The sequence below is a fragment of the Nelumbo nucifera genome, chromosome 7 (assembly GCF_055504915.1).
Source record: "Nelumbo nucifera cultivar China Antique chromosome 7, China Antique-T2T, whole genome shotgun sequence".
In the NCBI taxonomy this organism is placed as follows: domain Eukaryota; kingdom Viridiplantae; phylum Streptophyta; class Magnoliopsida; order Proteales; family Nelumbonaceae; genus Nelumbo; species Nelumbo nucifera.
In genome coordinates this window covers 48,359,581-48,366,547 of record NC_142655.1, presented here as the reverse complement: position 1 = coordinate 48,366,547, position 6,967 = coordinate 48,359,581, and the positions used below count along the sequence as shown (strand labels likewise).

General features: G+C 40.9%; 1 pseudogene; it reads left to right on the top strand.

The window, feature by feature from the left end:
• Window positions 1–4,498: 4,498 nt before the first annotated feature.
• LOC104608137 (pentatricopeptide repeat-containing protein At5g66520 pseudogene) lies at window positions 4,499–6,307 on the top strand (annotated as a pseudogene).
• Window positions 6,308–6,967: the final 660 nt, after the last annotated feature.

The following is a 6,967-nucleotide window of genomic DNA, read 5'->3' as shown; positions in this document are numbered from 1 at the left end:
TTTAAAACACCATTACAAGTTCTTTCATCACGTCTCCTTGCCATCCGTTTTGATGATTCCACCTCGAGTTTTTGGCTATGTAGCATCCGTGCATCTACACAAAAATCAACGCACAAAACTGGATCCACGAGCAGCTAGATGCTTATTTTTGGGGTATACGCTACACCAGAAGGGGTACCGATGCTATGACTCAGTCACCCACCGCACCTATGTTACCATGGATGTTACCTTTCGAGAATTAGAAACATTCTACTCTCCTTCCAAAACCAATTCTTCTCTTTAGGGGGAGAATCAGAGTGAAGAACAAAACTGGTTTTTTCCCGACTAGCTGAATACGAGTGCTTCAACAGAGATGGTGGTCAATGAAGCAACCGGGGCACCAGAGACATCTATAGAGACCCCAATGTCTACATCACCTCTCCCAGCAGAAGACATAGAGACCCCAACCTCCCCAGTACCGGAAGGCCCATCTCTTGAGGATATCCCAGAAGCCATCCCTGAGGTAATCTCTCCTACCACACCTTCAAGCCCTAATGATATGAATACTTCGACTGGTTACACTTTACCTTTCAGGCATAATCGTGGCAAACCGCCTAATAGATATTCTCCAGATGTCGAGGATCGGAGGTCAAAGTATCCAATTGCCAATTATGTATCAACAAGGAGACTCTCCAAACCTCTAAAAACATTTGTGCAAGAATTGTCCTCAAATCATATCCCCGCCAGTATTCAAGAAGCGTTGACAAGCCCGAAATGGACTCAGGCCATACAAGAAGAGATGGAGGCACTATTTAAGAACAAAACATGGACTCTGGTTACCTTGCCTAAAGGGAAAAGACCTGTAGGGTGTAAGTGGGTATTTTCCGTTAAATACAAGGCGGACGGGACAATCGAGAGATACAAAGCAAGGCTGGTCACAAAAGGTTATACCCAGACACATGGCATAGATTATCAAGAGACCTTCTCACCAGTGGCCAAGTTGAATATGGTCAGAGTTTTATTATCTCTTGCAGCAAACCTTGATTGGCCACTGCACCAGTTCGATGTAAAAAATGCCTTCCTCCATGGTGATCTTGAAGAGGAGGTATACATGGACATCCCACCTAGTTATACAGCAAATTCCAAGAACCAAGTTGTGTATAAGCTACAGCGAGCACTATATGGACTGAAACAATCACCGCGGGTATGGTTTGGGCGGTTTAGTCTTGCGATGAGGAAATATGGCTTCCAACAAAGCAATTCAGACCATACACTATTTTTGAAGCACCAACGAGGGAGGGTGATAGCTCTAATCATATACGTGGATGATATGATTATCACAGGGAATGATTCAGGAGAAATAGCAACACTACAAAAGCAATTGGCAACTGAGTTTGAAATGAAGAACTTAGGCGGGCTCAAGTATTTTCTAGGAATTGAAGTTGCTAGATCAAGGGAAGGTATATTTTTGTCTCAACAGAAATACACATTGAAGCGAGACTGTTAGAGTGCAAGCCGGCAGACACACCAATTGTTCAAAACCATAAACTTGGAGAATACCCAAACCAAGTACCTACCAATAAGGAGAGATATCAAAGGCTGGTTGGTAAACTTATTTACCTCTCACACACTCGTCCAGACATTGCCTACGCTGTCAGCGTAGTAATTCAGTTCATGCATTGCCCAAGCGAAAATCACATGGATGTTGTAATGCGAATTCTGCGATACTTGAAGTCCTCTCCTGGAAAAGGACTTATGTTCTAAAAAAATAATCATCTAAAGATAGAAGACTATACAGATGCAGATTGGGCCGGAAATATCTCAAATAGAAAATCCACCTTGGGGTACTTTACATTTGTCGGTGGAAACCTGGTCACGTGGAGGAGTAAAAAGCAAAAGGTGGTGGTCCTATCAAGTGCTAAAGCTGAGTTTCGAGGAATGGCTAAAGGGCTTTGTGAGCTACTCTGGCTTAAAAGCTTGATGACTGAAATTGGTTTCCCCCCAACCTTTGAGGTAGACCTATTCTGTGATAACAAGGCTGCCATAGACATTTCTCATAATCCCGTCCAACATGATCAAACAAAGCATGTGGAAGTGGACTGGCATTTTGTCAAACAAAATATCAAAGACAAAATCATTCAATTTCCCTTTGTCAAGTCTGAAGACCAGCTGATAGATATACTTACAAAAGCTGTATCCAATAAAAACTTCTACAACTCACTTGGCAAATTGGGCATCCAAGATTTGTACGCGCCAACGTGAGGGGGAGTATTGGTGAGCTGTAAACGAGGAGAGTATCCCTTAATTCTGGGATAACTCTTATCATAATAATTTGTATGTAACTAGGAAAGGAAGAACAAGACAGTTGGTGTAACTAGGAGAGGTGTGTATATAACTCATTCGTTGCAAAGGAAAAAAAATAAGAAAGAAGAAGAGATTTTCTCCTTCTACTCGAGTTATCAATAGGGCTTTTAGAGGCACTCACTTGACCACCTCCTATTTCTTTTAAGGCATTTTGGAAGTTTCTATAGATAAATTTTTCATTAGTGTCATCAACGAGCTCTATGTAGTATATGGCGTCCTATAGGAGTGTCTCTGATTTGTCAAATGAGATGCAAGTGGTTGGAATTCTAATGGTGCAGCCCTTGTGCTTGGCCTTTATGCACTAGTGGTAGGTGGACTGGACTAACGCCAAGCTGTGTATATCCCTTGGTTTAATCTGGGATTAAATTAATTAGAAAAAAATCCATCGTCTTCAACCTTGAAGCAGTGAAATTAAACTTTATTTTCGTATACATGATCACTTCATCCACATGCTGTAAACAAAGCTCTTGTAGCATCATACAGGTGTATTTTCTTCTCCATGAAAACAAATAGTCAAATACTATTTGTATGATAAATTCCTGTTATCTTTTGTAGTTGCAGTAGGGGGTTATATTTGGTGAAAAGCAGGTTGAAACTTTGCGCCAAAAGTGAAACAAGGATATGAAAGAGTTCACAATATCTATAGGCGTCTGAGGATGGCTAAGGATGTCTATTAAAAGGAGAGGGCCGGAGGTAAACATGGCACGGTTCTGGCTTTCCAGGTTTGCTCAGGTGCTCATTTCAATGTAATTTGTGTACCCCAACAAGGTTGAGGGATTGGTTTGATTCATTCAAATCAATAAACAAATGAAAAATCACACACACACAGCTCATGTACAACCACAATTTGTTCTCTTAGAAAATTTGAAGAACAATGATGGATGTAAAAGTCTCTTATCCATCTCATCAATGTGATATTAAGGGAAAACTGAGATTTAAAAAATACTTAAAGCCACATGCTGACAAATGTGGATGGAGAGTTGATGAATGGGAGGTTTTTGTCCACTTATATTACCCCAAGAGGGGAGGGTTTAAGTCCAGTTTGAAAAGTTAGGAGATGTTTTAATATTTAATGAAAGTTTTAAATCTGTCACATTATCAATAGAAAGGAGATTAGGAGTGAAAACCTGATACCCAATATGAAAGTGCCAATCAGCTGATTGGTAAGATCTACTACTAGTCCTAGTGGTGACTTGGGATCAATCCTGCCTATATGACACTACATAATTAGTCTAAGCTTTTGCATTTTGAATGAACTGCTGTAGAGAAATAGCAATGGTTTAGCATCAGTGTTCCGAATAAGTTACTTAGAGTAATTTTAGGGTTCGACTATGTTATGAAAAAATATGATATCCGAAAAACATCTGTCAATCAATTGAAATCATAAACTTAGTTGCGAATCAAGTGTTATTTATCAAAATTTATGGGTGAGTTTTGATTGATCAAAACTCTTTCTATACCTTATCTTTTGCATATCATAGGATTTTCCTAAATTCAACACTCATGAAAATAGCGTTTGGAAAGCGCATGTCCCACATTTTAGATTTTCACCAAACTACACTTCTCAAAATGTGAGGCTCACCTCAAAATGAGAGAAGTAGGATTGATCATCAAAAACTAAATCAAACCAATGAAATCAAATAAATTAAAAAAAAAAACCTAGTTAGTCAAATCAATTGTTTTGATTTTGGTTAACCAATATGAAAATGTGGTAGTTAATCGAATTGACTGGTATATGTATTTTATATATTTTCATGCATATTATATTATATATGTTTTTATAAATATTATGTATTAAATATAAATATATATGAATTATAATATATTTGTAATATATAATACATTACATGCATTTATAGTATTTATATTTATATTATATAATTATATATTTATTTATAATATATATTATAAATTAAAAAACTGAAAAATTGAAGAACCGAACATGTTAAAAACCAAAAGATCAATTGGTTTCAATTCGGTAGTGATTTTCGATTTTTCAAAAATGGTTCGGTTCCAAAAATAAGTGCCAAGATTTTGGTTAATCGAACAGTGAGCACCCCTACGGCTCGGCCATCATCATCTAATGTATAAAGTTTATAAAAGATTCCAATCCAGCCATCTACGCCCCGTCACGTGGCCTGTAGTTTCCTTTATAGTCGTGCAACCACTCTCTGCCTGAACTAACAACCTCATGCAAAAGATTTGCGTGAAAAGATGGCTGGGAATTTGTATCACCACCCACCCTTCAAGACTTTTCTCTCCGGTTGCTGTGCCATTTTCCGGCGTCCCATCAACCCATGTGTCACTTTCCGACGACTGCACCCACTCAAACTTTGGCGGGAAAGTGAGTTCCGACCACCCGATTCTACCCCTTCTGGAAACTGCACACAAGGAAGGATTGGACGTTAGGACACTCCATGCCTACGTCATAACATCGGGTCTCATTAGAGACACCTTTGCAGCGAGTCGGGTCGTTGAGTGGTGCTTTAAATCGTGCCGAGATGACCCTCATTACGTCCGAGTCATCTTCGACTCGTTGCATAGACCCGATGTCTACACATGGAATGCCATGATCAGGGGCCACGCCGAGTGCGGCTCGCCGGAGACGGCCATTTCCTACTATTTTCGAATGCTCTCTAGACGGGTCCCGCCCAATAATTACACTTTTGCACTTGTAGTAAAGGCTTGCATTCTCTGTAGGGAGGAGGATCCATGGCCTGTTGGGAGGAAGATCCATGGCCAGGTGTTGAAACACGGGATAGAAAACTTGCTTGTGGTGAGGAATTCGCTTATAAACATGTACTGCAACATGGGTTGCTTAGTGGGTGCTCGATTGTTGTTCGATGAGAGCTTGGTTTTGGATTTAATATCTTGGAACACTATGATCTCTTCTTATGGGAAACATGGGGACGTTGAAGCTGCAAGGGAGCTGTTCGAGAAAATGCCAGAGAGAAGCTTGGTTTCGTGGAGTGCATTAATAGATGGGTATGTCAGAAGTGGTGGCTCTACGGAGGCATTGAGACTTTTCAATGAGATGCAAGCAGTGGGGATCAAACCTGATGTAGTTACAGTAGTTAGTGTTCTGAAGGCTTGTGCTGACTTGGGTGCACTTGATCAAGGGAGATGGATTCATCTTTATATCGATAAAAATAATCTATTGAGAGAGAGGAATGTAGTCCTAGTGACAGCTCTTGTAGATATGTATGCAAAGTGTGGGTGCATAGATGTTGCTTCAGAATTGTTTGATGGGAGCCATGATAAGGATGTCATACTGTGGAATGCCATGATGGGAGGGCTTGCCATGCATGGTCATGGAGGGGAGGCATTGCAGATATTCTCAAGAATGCAGAGACATGGGATAATGCCGAATGAGACCACATTCCTGACTGTTCTTTCTGCTTGTGCTCATACTGGCATGGTGGCTAAAGGAATTGAGATGTTCCAGTCCATGAAGGAATACGGCATTGAGCCTAAAATTGAGCACTATGGGTGTCTGGCAGACCTCTTGGGTCGAGCCGGGCTAGTGCGGGAGGCTGAGGAGGTGCTTCGCAACATGCCAATGGAGCCACAGGCTTCACACTGGGGCGCTCTGATGGCTGCATGTAAAACGCACAACAATGTTGAGGTGGGAGAGCATGTGGGAAAGAGACTAATATCACTAGAGCCACTTGATGGGGGCAGATATGTTATGTTATCGAACATATATGCATCTACTGGCCGATGGGAGGATGCTCGGGAGACAAGAAGAGATATGGAAGAAAGAGGGGCCAAGAAAGAAACAGGCTGCAGCTTTCTAGAATGGAATGGGGTGATTCATGAGTTTGTTGTGGGGGACACTAGTCATCCTCTAAGCAAAGAGATCTATATAATGTTGGGAAATCTACAAAAGGAGATGAAGATGGTTGGAGTTGTACAATATGCACTAGATGGCTTCAATGAGGCATGATGAATCCACTCAAAATTCTTTCAACTTCCAACACTAAGCATTACCAAACCCATATATGGGCAGGTTGGCATTGCTTGAAGAGATCATCCTTTTATTCTTCACCGACCCAGCAATGACTGTTAAGACTTAAGAGCCCATTTGGGAGGGCTAAAACTTTGATCGAGCTGCTTTCACTGAGATCTTTGGAGAAGCCACTAAAAGAAGTTCCGATGGAACTCTGCCCATTTCGGGCTTTCTGGGGTTTTGACCACAAATAGCTTATGGGCTGTCTGGGTGAGGTCCACTACATGAGGCCAGAAGCTTCCATCTAAAAGCCCTACCAGATGGGCACTATGACAAGCATCTCCAAACATGCAGATCGCATCAAGGAATTAGGAAATCTCCTTGAATAGATTTCCAGCAGATTGAGTAGGTGGTTCCACAGGGATCAACCAATATATGAGAGCTTCCTCGTTTTCAAGGAAAGAAGGAAACTCCTTTGTAGTGAGGAAGAACTTGCAGCAGCCTGCATGACTTCCACAAACCAATATATAGGAGGTCCCAATCACTTTTATTCATACAACCATCCCTTCTTCAATTAGTTACTTCCTTCTCCAACAAACATTTGCAGGTTACATGTCTTCTGGCTACAGTTAGCAGTTAGAACATCAAATTTAACATGCATAGATCATGATAAAA